Here is a 21,275-nt window from a genome sequence, read left to right on the forward strand (position 1 = left end):
CAGAAGCCATCTTTGTGTTTGCCTTTTAAAATAACCAATAGCAGTGACTTTTAGAATTTACTTATCAGTTGTAGGAAAAAGCACTTCCATTTCTTTGTCTTAAACTGCTAAATTAAGTTGGTGCGCCTTAGTTGTAGTGTAACAAGAGTGGTAATTTATTATTTTGTACATATTTTCACATTTCTTCACAGCTGTTTGTTTTCCAAAGGAAAGAGTCCTAATTTACATTGTTTTTTTCTAATAGCACAGCTGCTCATGCCTCTGGTTCATATTTGGTTAAATTCCCTGTACCCTTTCCAGTTCTGCTACACCTTTATGTGATAGAATTAGTGAATCTTGCATGTAGTAATCAAACAAGACTGTGCAACATGTAACTGCAGTAGTTTAATGAAGTTCCAGTGTTTGTTCTCAAAACCTTACCTCTAAATTTTCAACATCTACTTCTCTTGTTCAGTGTTCAGCATTGAGGTGACATTCTGTATAAAGTATCTGCTGTGATTCTAATATTGCTAAATGATAATAGTAATGTTAATTTTGAGGTCATTACTCTGTATGTGTAGTTAAGGCCATTTCCTCTGCATGCATCACTTGGTATTTATTGACACTGAATTTCATTTGCCACTTTATTACCCGGTAACTCAGTATTCTACCATCAAAATCTCATCAGATACTGTTTTAAATACTAGACATTATTTTGTCTGCAAACTTTGTCACTACAATACCCATCTCGGGTTTTGAATAATTTATGAGTTTGTGAAAGTCAAATTTATGAATATGCTGAAAAGCACAGGCTAAGCACAGACTTCTGCAGGAAGTTATTTGTAACCTCACTACACTAGAAGAACAAAGCATTGCTTTCTAACTAGCAATCTTTTAATAAGGTGGCAATATGGGTCTTTGTTGAAGGAATTTGTCATGACCTCTTTCACAGTTTTAACTATATTATATAATCTGCATCATCTGTATCCCTTACTGATGTTTACTGATACATTCAAAGAACTCTATAGACTTTTTACTGATGACATCCCTCTAGTTTCCAAGCCATTTTGGTGCTTATTGCATATCTTTATCTATATGTCCACTAATTCTGTTCTTTATAATAACTTACATCAAATTGCTTAATGCAACGATCAGATTTCTTGGTATGTAATTCACAGGATCATCCTGAGACCCCGTTTAAATATTGGCATCGCATTTTCCACCTTCTACTCATTTAAAATTGTAAGTTTCATATTACCATTAGTAGCTCTGCAACTTTATATTTAAATTCCTTAGAGCATCTGGATGAAAGCCATTAGATCATGGTGATTTGTTAGTATTCATTTTATTGACTTGCTCCGAAACATCTTTTATTGACACTTTAATTTGAGACAGTTCCTCAGATTTATCATCCATAAACAGCAACTCTGGAGTAAGTATTTTCCTGACCTTCTCTGCAGTGAACATAAATGCATAAAATTAATACAGATTTTCTGCACAATGGCCTTATTATGTTCAATGACTTTGATTATCTACCTAGCTATCACTGACATTCTCTGGCAGACTTCCCAATTCCAGCTGGGGGGGGGGGGGGGGGGGGGGGGGGCGGGGCAGGGGAGTTATTTGTAGGTTTCTCTCAAAGTGTTTTGTGCTTGATTAATTGCAATTTTATATTTAAACTGCCAAGTTTTCATTTATTTCCATTTTCCTCATTTGGATACAACATGCATTTCTGTGAGTTCTAACAGCTTCTCTTTGGTTGCCATTTAAAATGTTTTCAGTATTTTTAAAGTATTCTCCAATTAGTACTTAAGTTTATGGTTTATTTAAATGTATTAAGGTTACCTGCAAGTATTTTTGTCCTTGTTGCTGCTCCCTTCAGTTAGTTTCTTTACACTTTATCTTTCTCACAATCCATCTTTTTAATGTTAAAAGTACAGTGGAACTTTTAAATTTTTTTGTACAACATATTTGGAAGCAACTGAAATCTATAACCATTATTGTGTTTTCTGCTTTTAGAAATTCTCTAGTCCCTGATTATTCATGTAGGGAATGCTCATTTACTTGCTCTTTTAGTACAAGAACTACACAGGCATCCATGTGAAATTGTCAAGTAGAAATCTGACAACAAGCAATGGGAAGGATCCATTTCATCCCGCATTCCTACAGACTATGGAATTCAGTCAGCATTTAGGCTAGGTGTTCAGTAATGTAGTATAATAAAACTTTCCCTACTTAGGCATGTCATGTCAGCCTCTAGCAAATCTGTGATTTATTTTAACAAAGAGGATACCTTATATGACTTAATGCTCCCACCCATCTACACCATGACTTAGTGTGTCATTTCTATTTACTTTTTATTCCAGAAAGAAATGTGTGTCTGATTATCTTCTCTCCCTTTTACTTCAGAGATGCCTTTTATACCAGTATGCTTATTTAAAACTAGCCCTTTTCATCCCTCCATTTGGGGTTCAGACTTCAAATGTGGAGATGGAGCTGAACCTGCAAGACACACACAGAAAGGTATAGAGAATATCACTGTATTGCTAATTACTCAAGATACAGGCAAGATTATTGAACAGTTATTTCAAAAGCTAGGAACAAACATTAACTGGAAAAGGTATTTATTATCAAGATATTAACTATACAAGATTAATTCCATGTGTGGACCTTCTTATTCTAAACAAGAACTTATTACAAAATAGTTTACATCCAAAACAGTATATTGCATCAGAAAGACTGCAACTGCAAACAACTTCTCATAAATACTCTCATCAGCAAAATTCTTAATTTTCCTAGGTCATAAATATTCAGTGACAGCTGGTTTTACTTTCCTCTAAGAATATATACAAATTAAACAGTGTTACTCATTTCATGTAACTAAACACTACTGACACTAAAATAGGCTTTGTATAGACTACTGTGTACTTGCAGAAAATTAAGATTGTGAGTATCTCCTTTGTCCTCTTCCTAATTCAACTTGTGCAATATTAATTCATGTTGAATCTTCTAACTGAATGGAAATCTCAAATGCAAATCTCAAATACAACAGTGAGCTAGTCAAATTGCAACTAATAATATACAATAGTAAAGTCATAGGCAAATAAAACAGAAATGTAGATTTATACTATGAACACCGCATTTCAAAGTGTCTTCTAGAGGTTGAGTAAAAGATAATATTACACATGCACTTTCTAGAGGCTGAGTAAAAGATAATATTACACATGCACTTCATTGGCTTTCAGTCCCCAGTATGTGTTATTATCATGTCATGCTTGGAGGAGAAAAGTCTCCCTTTCAAGAATGCAACAGACGATACCGATTCTACAGATTGTACTGTCAAGGTTAAGATAACTATCGTGCAGATATATAGACAGATAAACAGAAAGGCATAACCTTTCTTCAGTCCAGAAATTCTGGTCCACTCTTAGTTGACAAGTGAACGTGGAATCACAAGAAAATGTTTCATCTTGTTTCTTTTCATAGGAACAAGACATAAAGGAGAAGAGGCATATATAGGTCAGAGCAAACATTCACGTAACTCAATATCCTATCTCTGGCAATCATGAAAAATTATACCTAAGGAACAGTATAAAATAAAGCATGTAATGGTAATTCTGTGATAAATTCTTCCTACCTATAGAAAACTTCAGCACAGGGCTCGTCAAATGTTTCATTCAGGTTGAAGTACACGGGCATAGAAAGTTACTGTTCATGTATTTAAAGAAGCCATTACACACCTTTTATGAGTTGTATCTTCTTTTTCCTTACCTTTTCTAATTCTTCTATATGGTTTTCAGGACTAGAACCCTAGAAGTGTACAAATTGTTAAGGATGAAGACAGACCAGAGATTTTTACAGTGCCATAATGATGTTGCCTGCTTTGTTCTCTATTCCTTTCCTAGCAATTCATTTCATTCTTTGTGCACTGTTGGATCATTGGCTATTTCTAAGCATGGAGCTTACTTTTCCACAGAACTATTATAATTCCAATATTTCTGCCTTGAGTGGAAATAGCTCGTTCAGAGCCCATCATTATGTATGTAAAGTTAGCTTTTTCTCCCAGTGTGCATCACTGTCAACACTGAATCTCATCTGGCACTTTATCACACAGTCCCTCTGTATTGTGAAATCTTTTGCAATTCTCCTCAGTTAATTTCCATTTTCACTTCACTGAATAGATTACTATCAGCACACTTTGTCACCTTGCTAGTCACCTCTTTTTCCAGATCATTTATGAACATCTTGAACAGACAGGCTTAGTACAGATGCTTCTGGACTCCTCCACTGATATTTCCCTACTGAAAAAAAATTATTATTCCTATTTTTTCCCCATTTAACCATTTATTAGTCTAAGAGAAGACCTTCCCCTCTTATCTCATTGCAGATTAATCTTTCACTAGCTTCAATGAACAATCTTCCTAGAAACCTCTCTTCAGAATGCAAGTGAGAAATAATCTTCTGTGATTTTTGTGAAAGTAAATTTATTTGTGAATTTGAATTTCATTTTTTGACCAAAGGAATTTTTCACAAAATTACATAGTTAGATGTATTGGGTCTGGCTGGGCCCCAAAGCAGCCCCCACAGCGCTGTGCTTGCATTGGTGGCTAGAAGGTGTTGACAACACCCCAGTGCTTTGGCTGCTGCTGAGCAGCGCTCGCACAGCATCAGGGATGTCTCTGCAACATCCCCCCTCACCAGCAGGCTGGGGGGGGGCAAGGTCTTGGGAGGGGACACAGCCAGGGCAGCTGAGCCAAAGTGACCAGTGGGGTGTTCCATACCATGTGATGTCTGCTCAGATACAAAAGCTAAGAGAAAGAAGGAAAAAGGCGGTGGGGGGTGGGGGTTGGGGCATTCCTTGTTTGTGACATTTATTTTCTGGACAACTGCTATGCATACTGAAGCCCTGCTTCCTGGGAAGTGGCTGAGCATCACCTGCTAATGGGAAGTAGTGAATAACATCTTTTGGTTTCCTTCTACACACGTGCCTTTTGCTATTGCTTCATTTAACTGCCTTTATCTTGACCCACAATCATTTTTCCACCTTCTTTTCTGCCACCCTGTTCTGCTGAGGGAAATGATAGGGCAGCTTGGTGGGCACCTGGCATCCAGCCAAGGTCAACCCACCACAGCTGATTAAATATTTTTTAATGATCATTTTCATGTCTGTTTTCTTCTTGCTTACTTTGCTGCCTCAGAATGATCTTCTGGCACAGTTTTATGCATTTTGGCATTATGACATTTAAACAATTCAAAATACAGGATCAAATAACCCTGTCTAATTTCATTATGTGCTAATAAGATAAATAATTTTTAGTTTATCTTTTCCAATTCCTAGTTAGAAATCTTATGTCTGTTAGACATTTTCTGGGCTTTTTTCTTATGATGGCCAAATAATAGAACTACTTGGAAGTAAAGGGCTGAATCACACTGGCCAATAGCTGAGCTGACTGGATATGACAAAAATTACTTATAGGTCTTTTTGTACCCTAGCAATTCAGTTCAATAGTATTACACCCCCTTCCATTTTTTTCTTTTTTTTTTTGTGAATATTTGGAAGTAAAGCTGTCTTGGAATATTCAAGGGAAGTAGAAGCTACATTATGAATCCAAGAGTAAAGAAATATTCACAATAGTATTTGCTCTGGAAGTGCTCCAGGGGCCTCCTTGAAAGCCCTCTGGTCTTCACTTGGCAAGAAGCTTAACTTAAGTACATAAGGGGTCCTGTTCAATTAAGAACTTCAAAAAAATACTTAACAAAAATTATTTCTTTTTGAACCAGGCCAAGCAGTGATTTAATAAAAGCCAAAACATGGGGTTTGCTTACATGACAGTGGGTGCAAATTCTCAATGCTTTCACTTTCTACATATTGAAATGACCACAGTCCATACACAATATCATTATTTATAAGTCATTTATTAGTAAGATGATATATCATAGTTGAGAAGACTTTTTAAACTTTACCAAAGACAAAGGCATGGCATGGTCAAATCCCAGGACATCTAGAAGTACCAGATCAAGACCAAAGAATGCAGAACAGCTTACATGCTTTAGCTTTAGCTAGCTTCTAAAACCAGCAATGCTCATGGCACTGGCCTCTATGTAAGAGGACACATATAAGAATTTTTTCCCAGGCTATTGCTGCAAGCTACAGTTTACTGGAGAAAATGTCAAGTCAGCAGAAGGTGGCAGTACTCCAATACCAACAGGAATCTAAACAGTCAAAAGGTATCACTACGAAATCAAGCCACCTTCATCACATGAGAATCCAAGAGGATGCTAGAAATGTAAAAGAATGGCATATGCGTACAGCATAGGAGCTCAAGGAAAGAGTCACTGCCAGCAATTATTCCCCTCTGGACTCATACCATTATAACCCCGGCTCTTCATGCATGGTGGATGCTGCTACATTAGGAGTTAGTAGTCTGTCCAAGTTCTAACATTCCTGCTATCAGCTAAAAATAGCAATCATGCTATAGAGGAAATCTGTTATGAACTATTGGTTCAGTCGTTACTTGGCTATTTGCTAATCCTGGAAAACATATCCGTGATAGGTCTCTCTCTTCCCTGTCCCCCACTGTCATGCCCACTTCTTGCATTACATGTTCATAATGTTGCCTTACCAAGGTGCTAACTTGCCAGTTTCCAAACTAACTCTCCATAATGAGAATCACTCCTTCACCACCCACCCAAAAGAACACTTACTACCTTACTATCTTAACATTTCAGTTTCTCAAAGCAGTGACACACTTTTTCTTTCTTCTTGTTCGAACTGAGGTGGCGTAAACCTGAGGAACAAATTGTGTCTGAAATGCAAGAAAATTTACCACTAATAATCTGCTAAAAAAAATCACAGGTCAATGTTAGCTCCTATGACTTAAATGTTCACTAGTCCTTCAGGCTGTTCTCTGCTAACCTTATTTTAATTCAATACAATTCAAATATTTATAAGACTATGATGGCACATTATGAACATGAACCCCACAGCATTAAAGGATTCATATCAAGAAATTTAGTTGAACTTTCTATGACCATTATTTGTCGAGAGTTTTAAAAATCTGGCTAGTTTTTCATTTTGTACTAGCCAGATGATTTATACATATTGTGCTTTCATATTTACCCTTTCAAGATTGCCAAACAGATACCAAACATGGATGGTCTGTGAACGTAATACTTTGTGCTTTCACTTTTAAAATAAGCAGCTGAAGAAGGCTGGAAACTGTAGTGCTACATTTTATAAACAAGATATAAATATGATTTGTAAAACTGGATGCAGAGAATTCTCTGTTTCAGTCACTGAGGCATCACAAAGGAAAGATGAATTGGTAGTACAACTTTATGTCTGTTTGGTCACAGACTGTAGTCCTAATCAATAAACAAATTGAGCTGAGTCAGCTTGCTCTCGTGCTCTTTGTAACGAGGCAAATATCTAACTTCAGCAGCTGCTGCAAGACAGTTCCTTCACAGTAAATTCAGGATTTTTAGTCATAGAAATTATTCTATAAGTGCTTAAATCACTACAGTGTAAATTAACCTTGTCTCGCAGTCCAGAACGGATACTTTCTCCAACTACGCAGGGAAGCTGGAAGAACTGTTCTGGTTAATGACATCAGCATCCAAGCTTCCCTTTGCTTTCCTAGAGATGTGCCTTCTTTGCTTTGAGACCACAGGGATTAGCCACACATTGTCCAAAATATAAAACACTGGCAGACTTTCAAGTGCAATTATTCACCTGTTCCCCTCAAACCACCTGTGACCTTAACTGCTCATTTTTCTTAATAAGAAAACAAACCATGCACCTCAGGGTACTTTAGTTCAGGGGGAAAAAGTAAAAAAGCAGTAACTCACACCAACAAGGTTCAAAAGGGTGTAGAGAGAGAAAACTGAGACTATATACTAACAAAAAAAAAAGGGGGGGGGGGGGATAATTTTAGTGACATGGAACAAAACAGAAAGCAGACTTGCTTCCTTGCTCATTCTCTTGCTTTCCACAGGAACTGCAGCAAAGCTAAGCCAGAACTCCAGAGATACAGAATCCTAGAATGTTTCAAGTTGGAAGGGACCCATAGGGATCATCGAGTCCAGCTGCCAATCCAAGCACATTCGGTCAATTCAAGTTGATACCACAACTAAACAGGAACAAAAGTACAGCTGTCTCTCAGACTCATGAGTAACTTTCCCTGTAGCATCACTGGTTGCTTCTTCAGAAAAGAAACATCTTCAGGGGAGGAGAATTGATTCTTTGGGACATTTTCCCTTAATGTGATCAGATATTTCTGGGGAAGATGGATAGAAAAAAATTACTGACATTCTGAAAAAGCCTTGAAATCACTGGACAGTGCGCAGTGTTCCCTTATGCACTTCTGTCACAGGGAAAGCAGGAGGGACACCTGAAAGCTGAGGACATTCTCTCAATGCCTAAACTCCCAGTATCTGGCCAGTTTTAGGAGAAGAAAGAGAAAAACCGAAAAGGAGTGAAAAAAGGTGAACTCCTCAGATTCCCAAAGAAACAAGGCTAGACAACACTGAAGCACAGAAAGGTGAGGATGGGGAGAAAGGAGTCTCAGTGATGAGGAAATAAAAGAGGTAAAGCAACAATGAAAATTCAGAAAGTGTGGTCATTAATCAAAGGAAACTGTATGACTACAGTTCAATCTTCTGCTTTGTGTCAGCACTGCTTTCAGGTCCTGTACTGCTGAATGCAGGGAACTTTCCAAAATATAATCAGTAACCTGTGCAGACCCCCTGTAGCAACACCCCACCAGCGTCAGCAACCATTCAACCTAAAAACATTTTTGGACCTTCTGTTTCTCCAGAGCAGCCTGCAGAGTCCATTTTATATACGATCTAGTCTTGTCTGTATTAACATTGGGAATACAAGCAATAGTCAATAAAGTAAAGAATATTAAGATTCAGCTTTGCAGCACACTGCAGTCATATTTGGGTGACATCAGTGAATGGCATCTAGTGACTATGTATGACAACCTCATCTATGCACATGTTACAAATTTATGATACAGTCCATGAAGAACTCATTAACTAATCCCTGAAATTTTCAATAATCTGAACTATAAATGTAAGGAATTTTACTGATTTTTTAAAGTTATCTCTTTTTCTCAAAATATGAATACAAAATATCTCTGATGAGATATCCCTAGGGATTGCAATTTTGCACCAGTATCTCACTGGCCACTTGTAAATCTTGGAAAGTCTCCAAATATTATTTCTCAAATTGCAGTAAAGGCTTTCTCTGCACTGCCAGATATTTTGTAGCATACATCAGACAGCCATAATTCCAGGAACTATTGTTCAGCAAACCCTGTCTTTGTCAAGAAATAGCACCATTTGCCTTACAGTCTCCCAAATGCACCGTTGCTCAGGATGCAGGTAACAGTTAAACAACTCTTTTCCTCAATCCAATTGTGTAACAAGAGAGCCTCTCAGTTAGGATAGTGAAAGGTCAACTGAGCCTCCCAGGACAGCAGCAATAATCACACCACTTTAATGTCCACCAAACAAAGAACTGAATCCTTTAAAAAAAAAATAAAATAAAATCAGACCACTCAGTCTTTTACTGTGATCAGTGGACGTTGCAGCTCAATGGAAAATTATTTCTTTCTGTTAACAAACTCAAGTGTCTGGGACAGAAGTAAAGAGAAAAATCGATTTTATCAGCAGCTACCATAAATCTGCAATCCCACATTCTCAAATCTACAAATGCCTGAGCCAGTGCCTGAGTACTGGGTTGTCTATCAATATATATATATATTCATCCCAGGAGCTTATACAGTCTATCTACCTATACTTTAACTACTACCTATACAGTACTATGAATGGTAGCAATTCTGGACAGTATTACTACATATTACCAAATAGTTTAAGAGCTCTCATAGTGGTATATGGCTTCATGTTGAGCTCCATAAATCTTGAAGAAGTACTTTGTTACCCTCAAATTTGGAAGCCACTACTAATCATACCAGATCTAGACCATTATTGTCACCCACTAGTCCATGCTTGCCTCCAGCCATGTATTTTGTCTTGAATAAAACTGATCTAAGACACAGGCTTGCAGATACAGTTGTTCTCTGTGCTCCTCTTCCACAAGCTGTCTTTGCTCTCCATCACTCTACTGCTGCTTCAGCCACTACAAGCAGCTGCCAAAACTACTGGCAAAGCTGTTCAATACCAGCAGTAAACATTGTACTTAAGCCATCTATGGATAAACAGAAAATATATCACACAGATAGCTCCATATTTGCAATAACCATTTGTCCATGCTGACCAGATACAAGTTGAAAGTAATGTCTGCTAGCAAATGTACATACTTGTAATAGCAAGTAGTAAATGAAAACTGTGTCATTTGGCCCCAAATTGTAGAATTTCTATTGATTCTTACAGCTTTCCAGTTTTGCTAAATCTTTACCATAGCAGGGCATTCGGTAGCAGGGTAAAGAGACTGAGATAACTTGATCTGTTATCTTGTTTTCAATATACAAATTTATGTAAATATGGAAATTGTATAACCAATTATGAATAATCTATAGAATGAAAATTATTCACCTAAAAGCCCTGTACAACATACAATGAATTTATTTAGGGAAATAAATTATTCTAAGTCATAAGTTATTTGTCAAATAAATTATTCACTGTGAATTGTTCACCTCCTAGTAATCAAGGGCAAATCTGCCCTTCCTCCAAAGACTAAGTCAGCAGAAGAATGCAAATTAATCTGGAAATTGCAATAGCCATTGATCCATCTCTCTGGCATATTAAACACTGCAACTTGGTACTATTTCCTATTTCTTTGTAAAGGCAATATTATTTAATTTGATGAAGATCAAATCTAAAAAGCAGAAATACTCAAAATAAAATAAAAAGCAGAAAGTAGAGAAAGTTCTTTTCTTGCAACAAACAGAGATACTCTGCCTAAGCAGAATTCACTCCAGACTCTTCATGCAGTTACACTTCTGTTGTGGTATGATAATCCTCTTTGCTCTCTCAGTTATTCACTCAGATCACAGCTTAAATTCTCTAGGTATTATATTGAGCAAGTATTCTTTCTCAAGATTTTTAGTTAATTAATTTGATATCTGTTTGTTTCAATTTCACTTTCACTTGGAGAGATAATTTTGGAGGCTGTTGCAAGACAAGCAAAACCCAATGTCTGAAGGTAGTTACTCTGTGCCTCTCCAAAGAGAAAGACCCTTGAGGCAATACAGTACTTGTTAAAATGATGCTGAATGCTTCTCATGAAATCATACCAGAAATACAGTAGCATAAATTATTTAAGTATGCATGGTTAGGTGAAGCAGGGGTTTGGATTAGCAGACTTCTTTTGATTCTTATTTTCTATTATTCTGTACTTAACTGAGTAGGTCTAGGGAGTTCTGCCATGGCAGTAATACTTGTATTTCTCATCCCTTCCCTGCTACAGTGTCCCCACCTTCTTTATGTCCTTTACTTTCTCTATACTACAATACATTTGTCTCCTGGCATATCTTCTAGCTTACCCGACTGGGAGATACCTGACTTTCTACATTTCTATTTGTCCCTTCCTATCTCCCAAACAACACTGATTTATCCCAAGTTCCTAATTTGTTTTCCCCTTCACAGGCAGAGTAATTCCCTAGGAGGGCCAGTCTCTGCTCAGACCCGTTCCCATGGCGATGGCATGCCACGAGAACATCTGGCAAATCCTCCAAAGGCAGTGGGCACAGACATGCTGTTTGTGGAGCAGTTCATAGATTCCTGATTCATGTGCCTTCACTGGCAAAAGGAAGACCCTAGCACACGTGTACCCCAAGAGCTCCAGGTCACTCTCCCTTTTGCAGCTTCTCCAGATCCTCTTGCTGACACTCTGGATGCATAGGTCTCCACTTATGTTCCCTCTGAGGCCCCACAAACTCATTACACTACCTCATCCTCCTGGATCTGGTATGCTGGCCATCAGCACCACCAGGAGGATGAAAATAATGGCAAGGATCCTTCATCAGCTAACCTTTCTGAGCAAACCACCACCAGATGTCTTCCAAAAATGACAGGCTCTCTCAGACATGCTCTGCTCTATGCCTTATTCCTGAGCCTGCTCAATCCATTTTGGAGCCCCTGACACTCAAAACTTTTTTTTCCCCTTGGTTGTTTCCCATCATCATTTGCCTATTCTCATGTTTGCTCAAGAGATACCTAGGCATATTAAAACAGGAAAGGTCAAGCAGTTTGGGAAGGCCATCTCCTCTCTTGGCCACATATGCCTCAAGCTCCACTCGCATTTGTGTATTCACTGGACTCCTTAGGGTAGCTGCATGCTCTCTCTTTTCATGTACTGTAACAGAACTCAGTGCGGAACTAATTTCCTACCACACAAAAATATTTATAATTTCCACAGCTTTCCTGTCTCATAGACAGGAAAATAAAGGTCAAAATTTCAAATATTTTGCAACTTGAAAATGCCAACAGAAAGCATACTTTGGCAAGTCAAAATATTTATTTTTTTTAATTCTCATTCCATTGCTGATATTACTATAAAACAAATACATTTTTTTCAGTTAAGACTAAAATCTTCATTTGTAAAATGGCAAATTTTGCAACTTTTCCTAAAGCATTTTAAACCAGGAAACTAATCAAAAAGCTATCTCCCACAAGCAGTTTGAAGTTCAGTCCCACCAATGTTTTCCAAGTAAAAATGGTTTCATCGAAAATTACTCTGATCTACTCTATCTTGTACATTATTTATAATGTTTTGATATGTAAGTCTTATGTGATCTTTTCAGTTTGCTTGTTCTAAAATCTTTGTTTTAATTCAAGTGACATCTTTATTTTTCTGATTAAACTGCAAATACTATTTTTTCTATCACATGTACAATCTATAGGCCAGAGTACAGTCATAACTGAGTTTCATATTGCAGTATCATTGTCTGTCTGATACTTAATTCTTATTTTGATGTGTATAGCACTTAAGCAACTCTTGGTATTTCTTGCTGTGTATTAGAACACAATATGAATTCTTATATTCTAATTGCATAATTTCTCAAGATAAGGTGATGTTCAAAGAGTTCAACATTTTCAAATCTTACCTCTAAAACTAAAGGCAGTGAGCTCTATACTTAAATACTAAGAAACAGTAAAAGATTCATTCTTTATTAACACTTCACATCCCATGTTTGGTGAAAGCTTAACAGGTAACACTAGTGCGTTGGAGAACTGCGCCATGTGTGTTTGTGAATGTGTGTATACAAAAGCACAGTAAGTAACAGCAGAACATCTTTCTAAGCAAGTGGCGATTCCAACAAACCTTTTCACTGCTGAAATTTAATTTTTATAAAAATAGAATTTTTGCTGAGATACAGGTATCTTATTGCTGTTTTATATAATGAACCACAGGTTTTCTCAAAATAAAGGAACAAACTAGTTTGTCTTTAATTGATGGGAGAGATTAAAAATTCAACTACATAGATAACTATGAAATAAGGCAACCTTTCATACAAATAAAATTAATCTAAATTAAAGGGAAAATGTTGTGTGCAGTGCCACTCGCATTTAACATCATGTGTATTGATAAAACCTTTTTCAAGTGAAGTTGATTTCAAAACCAGTATGAAAGCAATTTGAAGGAAACACTAGTACAGTTCATAACTAGATACTTCTGCTTGTTTATGAGCTAATGTGGTCAACTATCACTGAAAAATTGCATCAGTGTCTACACAAGGTCCAATGGAGACTGAGATGCAAGCTTACAATTTTAACTTTGTCTTTTTCCTCTGCTCTGTATATAGATTATTAAAATTAAAGAGAGTTATCTACAGGCTAGACATTTGGAACGTGAGCAAATAAACTCTGTATCCTCTAGTGCAAATCCAAGTGATAGCATAACCTGTTTCCTAGGATGGTTGAAAAACATTACTAAATTAAAAGCCCCCAAAATAAATCTAACCTATTACTTTGTTTTCTGAATTTCAGGACAGTGATCTACATGTGATGAGCTCTTCTTTCATCAAAATCAAAAGGCTTCTGAGCAGAGAGATTTTATATAATAAAAAATAAAGCCACCTCCTTTTCTAGCCTCTTGTGTTTTCATCCCAGCCTTTAGCGGTAGCAGCTGAAGCTTCACAAGGATACAGGTGCCAAAGCCATGTACTCACATATCCCTGCAAAAAGAGCTGCAGTTCATCACATAGTCTGTAACACCTGTGACACAGCAGCAAGGACCTCTTGAAGTGCCTTGCTGATTTCATTGAGCAGCAAAAGCCAGTGCCCACCGTGCTATATTGTTTTGCTTCTTTTATGACAGTGATAAGCGAGGCCTTGCAGCAGGGGGACCATTCATTCTGCACTATTAGAGACAACCCTTATTTGGTGCCTAATGTCCCATGACCCATAAGCATTAAAGGAACTGCTAAGTATTGGATCAGGTAAAAGATATGGTTTTGAGCCACAGGCATGCGAAAGAACGTATTGGAGAACAAAAATGTTTCACATAATGAATAGAATACAGCACAGTCAGGTAATTAAATAACAGAACAAAAGCATAGTCTGACTTGGAGGCAAATTCTTGCACAGAAAAACCACCACCCTCTTTGTGGCAAACCCACAGAAACAGTCAGTCCCAGGCATGACAACAGCTGGCCTCTCTTGGAAACGCTGCTTGACCTGAGGGTTGCAACACTGGTGCAGGATACAAGTAAAAAAATCATGTCATGTTGTATTAGTCCATTAGTGCCTGGCTTCCTCTAGATTGTCAATAATCCTCTGAGAAATAGACTTCCACAAAACCAGCCACAGGGTTAATCCCTCAGAAATGCATCAGTCTGGCAGACTAGTAGAATAGTGCAAGCCACAGGCAACGGCAATACTGTGTCAAAGCCGTATCTTGTGGCCTAGGCAAAAAAATGGGATATGCAAGCACAGCTTCTCTCTTCATCCTCCTTCGCCCACTTCCCTTTCCATCAGCAAAAGAAAGGTTATTTTAGTCAAGCAAGGCTGGAAGGGACATCAGGAAGGACGAGGTCTCTGCTGCAGCCCCCTGCTCAAAGCTCAAAGCTCTGAGCTCAGACCAGGTTGCTCAGGGCTTTACCCACCCCCAAGGACAGACAGCACACCTGCTCTGGGCAGCCTTATGGTGGAAGAAATATTTTCATAGAATCATAGAATCATTTAGGTTGGAAAAGACCTTTGAGATCACCAAGTCCAACTGTTTGCCTTACATTCAGCTTATGCCTGTTACATCTCAGTTTCCCAAAGAGCCTGGTGCCATCTTCTCAACCTCCACAGGGCTCCCTGTAAGCTGTCGTTAGGTCCCCCAACAGCTACCTTTTCACTAGGCAGTGAATAAGCACTGGTCCCTCAGACACTCCTCACAGGGCAAATGCTCAAGCCTTGACCATCGTGGGGGCCCTCTGCTGAACACACTCCAGTTTGGGTCACTCTTTGGGGGGCCCAAAACTGGACTCAGTGAGACAAAGTCTAATAAGTGCTGAATAAGGGAGAATGATCCCTTCCCTCAACCTACTGTTTGTGCAGCCCAGGAGGCTGCTGGCCATGCTTGCTGCCAGGGCGCAGGGCTGCCCCATGCCCAGCTGCCCACCAGGGCCCCGGAGAGCAGCTCCCAGCCTGGGCTGCTGCAGGGGTGTCTCCTTCCCAGGGGCAGCACCGCGCATTTCTCCTCATTACATTAATATGGATCTAAACACCTTGCTAAAAGGGATAACGGAGAACACCACCAAGAGGAGTAACTGAACCTCCCGCAGTAGCTGTCTGCCCAACAAAATCACTCATTTTCAGCAGGGTCAGAGCAGCAGGAGCAGCCACTGTGCCTGTCGGGCTGGCACTGGCCCTGCTGTAGCTGCAGCAGCAGCACCCGCAGAACCAGCCCCAACCGACGTCCCTGCACCTGCTGGCTGCGACTCAAAGGCTTGCTTAAAGCTATCAAATGAAGTGGCAATGGCAGTCTCAATAAGCAGAGTCCAATGAGTAGCTCAGGGAGAAAGCAATCATCATGTTACCCCTTAATCTGACAAGAGCAGCACAGAGCCTGTCCTGAGAGCAGAACATGATTAACAGTTATTCTAAGGTACCTCTGTGTAATCAGGAAATGCTCTGACAACAACTCCAGGAGGAGATTAAGGTCTTTTATCAGTAAGCTCAGTACGAGAAGCACCTATTTTGCAAACAGGCAAGGGCTGGCCCTGCTCATGCTCTATGCAGGCCATGTAGCCAGAAGCATGGCTGGAGTTTTCCTAGTGACAGTTCTTCTTAACCAGCCCCTCACACGCACACTCAGAGCAGCTTGCCTCTGCTCAGCAAGCAGCAGCTAAGCAGTGCACCCCTCCTGCTTTAATCGAGCCACAGGATCACAGCTCTGCCCCTTCCCTTACCCCCCTACTCCCTCCCAGCATGTCCCAGTGCAGCCCAGGCCGTGGGCTGACAGTGTCAGCCTGGACACAGCCCCGTAAGGAGGCAAATGTATTTGAGCGGCGGCAGCGGCAGCAGCAGCAGCACTGAGCCCAAGGAGCTGCCCCTCGCCTGTGCAAACCAGTGCCCTGGGAAACTCACCCAATCCTACTGCCTCTGAAATACAATTTACAGGAGCCCCAGCTGCCTGGCCAAGTTTATTTTGTTGCTGCAGCAATCATTTTCGCTAGCCCCACTTGGCCCTGCCAGCTCCTGCATTGCCTCTAAAAAGAGGTTTTTCAGCAGGGAGGGAGGGAGAGGGGGAAACTCCTATGGAAGAGGAAATCTGCAGGGGAAAATCCATTTAGATCTATAAAAGCTGTACAGTTAAAAAGATCCTCAAGGCATTTTTAAATAAACAACCACTTCAGCATTCAACATTGAATCTGGAGGAAACCAGAAAGGAAAAGAGAACCAAGGGCACCACAAGCCATAGTGTATTTCCCTTCGAGCTTTGTTTTCTCCAAAAGACAATGCCACATACTTTATCACTGCACTACTCCAAGACAATTAGTTTCTTTTTTTCTAGTATACTGCTGTGCCAGCTGATGAAGCTAGTAACAGATTTCAGTAGCAAAATTTTGCAAATGTAGTAAATTTTACTCACTAAAGGTTGAAACTACACTGTATAACTCCATACAACTGCAATAGTCATTTAATGATACCAACAAACCAGCCTATGTTAAAAGCTGGCTTTCATAAAAATAAGGCGATTTATTGGCTTGGCAAAAAAAGAAAGATGAAGAAAAAAATACCCAAATGAGGTAATAAACAACTTAATTGCAAAGAACCAATCATCAACTTAGTAGCCTACACAATAGAAAGAGATGGTGATGTAAATATCGTGTAGTTGCATCTACACGATGTGATTTAATTGGTAAAATGAATCAACTAGAGAAAAGACTGTAAAAAATCCAGTATCTTTGAAGTGTAGGGAGAAGGTCTCCTTTCCGGTTTGTAATGTGAAACATTACTGCTATTCTGTTCCCATTCTACTAACAAAACGTCACTGATGTCCACTGGAAGTCTGTCATGTCCCAAATTCATGACCAATTCCCTTTGCAGAGCATTAAGCTTTTTGCCCCAGACCTGTGCTCAGTAAATGCCATTATTGTTCATAGTGTGATAATCCCTTCCCACATATGAGAGGCACATATAAAATTTAAAGTCAGACCTCTAAAAATTTCGATTTTCCTACCCTTTCCTCTATTTTGCCTTCTTGCCCAAGAAAATTGATGTGCCCTGAACTGAAACATTATATTGAATGCAAATATGAAGTGGAATGCAAATATACATGAGAAAGCATCAGAGGAAACAGCAGAACAGGGGTGAAAGCAAGGCCTGTACTGACAACCAAGGACACAGGTAACAGCAATGAAACACTCAGGGATGTGATGTTTCCATCAAGACGGTGGCTTGTGCTCTGTGTAAGACCACAGCACAGATGACTCAGTATTCAAGACTCTACACTTTGAGAAGGAGGACAGCAAGACCGCAGCACATCAGATGAGATGCTCCTCTTCTTGCAGGCCCAGCTGGGCAATAGGTTGCAACTCTGAGATACCTAAAATCAGGAAACATAAACAATATCCAGCAAACTTGCCTAAAATTAATGACAGATTGAAGTAAGCAAAATTCTGATGCAAAAGGTCATGCCATAGTAACTGCTGAATCCTGAAGGATATAAAAGGCCTGGTCAAAACACTGGTTTTGGCCCAGATGCTGTGATGAGGATTCTGCAGCCAGCATCTCATGTCCTTTCTGTCACACCAGGTCACGTTGGCCAAACCACTTCAACAGACCTATGTCAATGCTATTGAGTATGTGGGGGTGAGAGCAGGAATGAGTGAAATCTGTGACAGAATGAATATGAATTAAAACAGTGTTTAAAATAAATCCACCTTCCTCTTCCACAAGATCTCACACTGGTACTCTTACTAATCCTGCAAACAGTGAAGGGGACTGTGCAGCTACATGGCCACAAGTACATAGGTTGGCATGTACTTTAACAGGAAGGATTAGGAAGGGTCTAGAGCTGCCATGACACCTTAAAAAAAATTATTAGCCTTTAATTATCTATTGTCTCCTGGTTTTATTAGATGATGCTTTAGGAACCCAAAGTCAAGGAACCTCCTCCCTTACTTGATGTATTTCAGAGAATCTTCCTGATTAATGCTTGTCCCTGGAAGACACTTTTGTCATTCCATAGCCCTCAGATACAAGTTCTAACCTATGTAGCCCCCACGGAGACATAGCCTATTCCCTTTTGGATTTCCTCAAGCTGTATATTCTGGGAATCTGAGTGCTTCCTACTCTTGCAGCATCTGGGCTTTAGGGATCACTAGATGACTATCCTTTGGTTTGGAAACATCTGAAGTTTGAAATCACCCATTGCTTACATACCTATGTCACACTGTTTGACCATCCTTCTGGAGAAAAAAAAAATCTTATCTAAGCTCAGTTTCCCATGTTGTAAGTTGCATTCATTGCCTCTCATGGAACAGCCTTTTCTACAGCTACTCAGTAATTACTCTTTCTCACAGAGTGCTCCAGTCAGATTCAACTTCTCTCTCCCCAAGGGGATTCATAGTCAGCAAATCCAGAACAAAGTTTTAATATTCTTTCCAGTAAGTTATGAACTAGCTGGTACAAGATGCAAACCCTTCTTCAGTGGGCCAGGTAATATTCTTGTATTTAATATCCTGCTTGGCCAATCTGGAGTAGAACTTTCCCCATATTACAGCATGAATTACTTCTATCCAGTGAACCTTCTATTTTGTATCAGTCTGCAGTGCAGCAAATACAAAAATATAAATGTGATTCATGCATGCAACTTTTTACTGTTTCTTCACTGAAATCAGACACATGATAATCAACCATTTGAGGTGACTGTGAGTTTGATTGCTGGCCCCACAAGTCTTTGAGGAATAAGAGTTTTCTATACAGGAGAAATTCTCATCCTGAACCTTTTCTATGGCTTTTTAGAGTTAGTGTTGTGGGTTTTTTGAGTCTTTAAGGTTTTTTCATTACTGATTAAACAGGTATTTGGCAGTATCTGACTGTCAAGGATATATCCTGACAAAGTGCCTTAACAGAGAAGATCACTCACCAGGGATATGAGGGAAGTGTTAACGTCTACTTAATCTTTGTCTCTTTATTGAAACTTGAAAGACCACAATTAAAGCAAAACGAGTTGGTATTTTTGTGATTTGGACAGCTGTCCATTACAAATTTAAGACTTTCATTTCACATAGACCAAACAAAAGCTCTCAGGTGATAATTCCATTCAGACAGTGCCAGCCTAGCCTGGGACATAAATCAATGCCCTAGAGGTGAAAGTCTCCAAATCCTGTTGCTGTTTCACTAAACAATCCATTTTCCCATCCTAAGAATACTTGGGAGTTGTAAATACCAAGGCGATAACACAACCTAGATTGAAGAACACATTTTCACACATCCTTTAGTATCCTGTACTGGTCACCTTATTACAATTGTCTGCACGTATCAATACAGAAAGAAATATTTGGCCATCCAACTGCAAAAAGAGTTCACAAAAATTAATGGCAGCTATAAAAATCTCATCACTTTATTTAGACTGAGTCTATTCTTACCATGAGCTTTGGAATGTGACAGCTATATGTGCTGTACACAGGATGAAAAATGTGCTGTAGCGTAACTACAGCTCCATGAAACTTCCCAGAAAAACTTCTTAGCAGTGTATTCCCCAAGCAGAAAACCAACCCATTTGTGAATTCATGTTGAATAAATCAAAATGTTTTAAACAAACTTCTGCTTCAATTTGTAACTTTTTAAAGACTATTTCACTTCAAAATGCATCTACAAAAATATCTTTTTATAAGTTTAAACCATTTAAAAATCAAAGTATTTCATTTTGAATCAAAACACAAGAGCTTTTCATTTTTAATTCAAACCCACAATTATTTTGGGTTGTGATTCTTCCAATACATGTCATATTTTCAGTAGTCCTGGTCAATCAAGAACACGCCTCTTGCCAAGCATTCCCCATTCCTCTGCACAGTGCAAATTTTCCACCACCCCACTACTTCTTTGTTAAAGACTGTCTGCTTTGATAAGCTCAAAGAACTACCATCATTCAATCAAATAAAATAAAGGTAAGGAACCTCCACTAATTTGTGTGCCTTGTAAAAAAAAATAAAGTTCCTGGTTTTGTTTCTATTCTGTGTGTAATATTTTAAAATATTATTAGTAGTTAAGAAAAAAAAAAAAAGAAAATACAGCTGAAATAAAAATTAAAATATCGCAAAATAATTCCAGAATTAAAATGTCAAATCAAATTGACTGTGACAGAAATTGGCCTTATTCTAGTACACAGTAAGGCATTTTTATTTATCAATATAATTAATGATTACAGTTCACATTTAAAAGAATTTGCATTTTCAGACCTCAGCTGTAACAGCAGTCACTTGTGTGCTGCTGGCAGGGGTGGTCATGCAAGGAGCTCAGAATTAGATAACAGGCTTTCCAGCTTCCAGCTTGTTCCTTTCCAGTTCTTTGGGTCATGTCAAAAGCAAAACGCTCTGCAGGACCATGGAAAGAGCAGCTAGGGCACCTCGTGCACTACCTTGCAGCAGGGTAGCCTTTCTCCCTCTCACACCAGGACTCTCCAGCAAGCACAGCTGTTTTGCACATGTGTTGCTACAACTGTTTGCAGAAGCTGCATGTTTCAGTTTTGTTGCACAACTTTTAATATTGCTTGGAGACATACCAGCATTCCCAAATGGGTTAATCAAGATTTATATTATATTCTATATATATACATATATATATGTATGTATATATATAAAATAACTGCCTTGAATATTTAGGAG

General features: G+C 38.8%; 1 protein-coding gene across 4 annotated transcripts in view; it reads right to left on the reverse strand.

Moving 5' to 3' along the window:
* Positions 1–21,275, reverse strand: part of TAFA2 (TAFA chemokine like family member 2) — a 211,567-nt gene that overhangs the window by 83,887 nt on the left and 106,405 nt on the right. The window contains exon 2 of one of the 4 annotated variants that reach the window (XR_013928678.1): positions 14,076–14,123. The exons of the other annotated variants lie outside the window; for them this stretch is intronic. The gene's annotated coding sequence lies outside the window, so the exon portion shown is untranslated. Of the gene's footprint in view, positions 1–14,075; positions 14,124–21,275 lie in introns of those variants that run through there. 4 annotated transcript variants of the gene reach the window in all.

This window comes from Falco punctatus, assembly GCF_963210335.1.
Source record: "Falco punctatus genome assembly, chromosome: 6".
Taxonomy (NCBI): Eukaryota; Metazoa; Chordata; class Aves; order Falconiformes; family Falconidae; genus Falco; species Falco punctatus.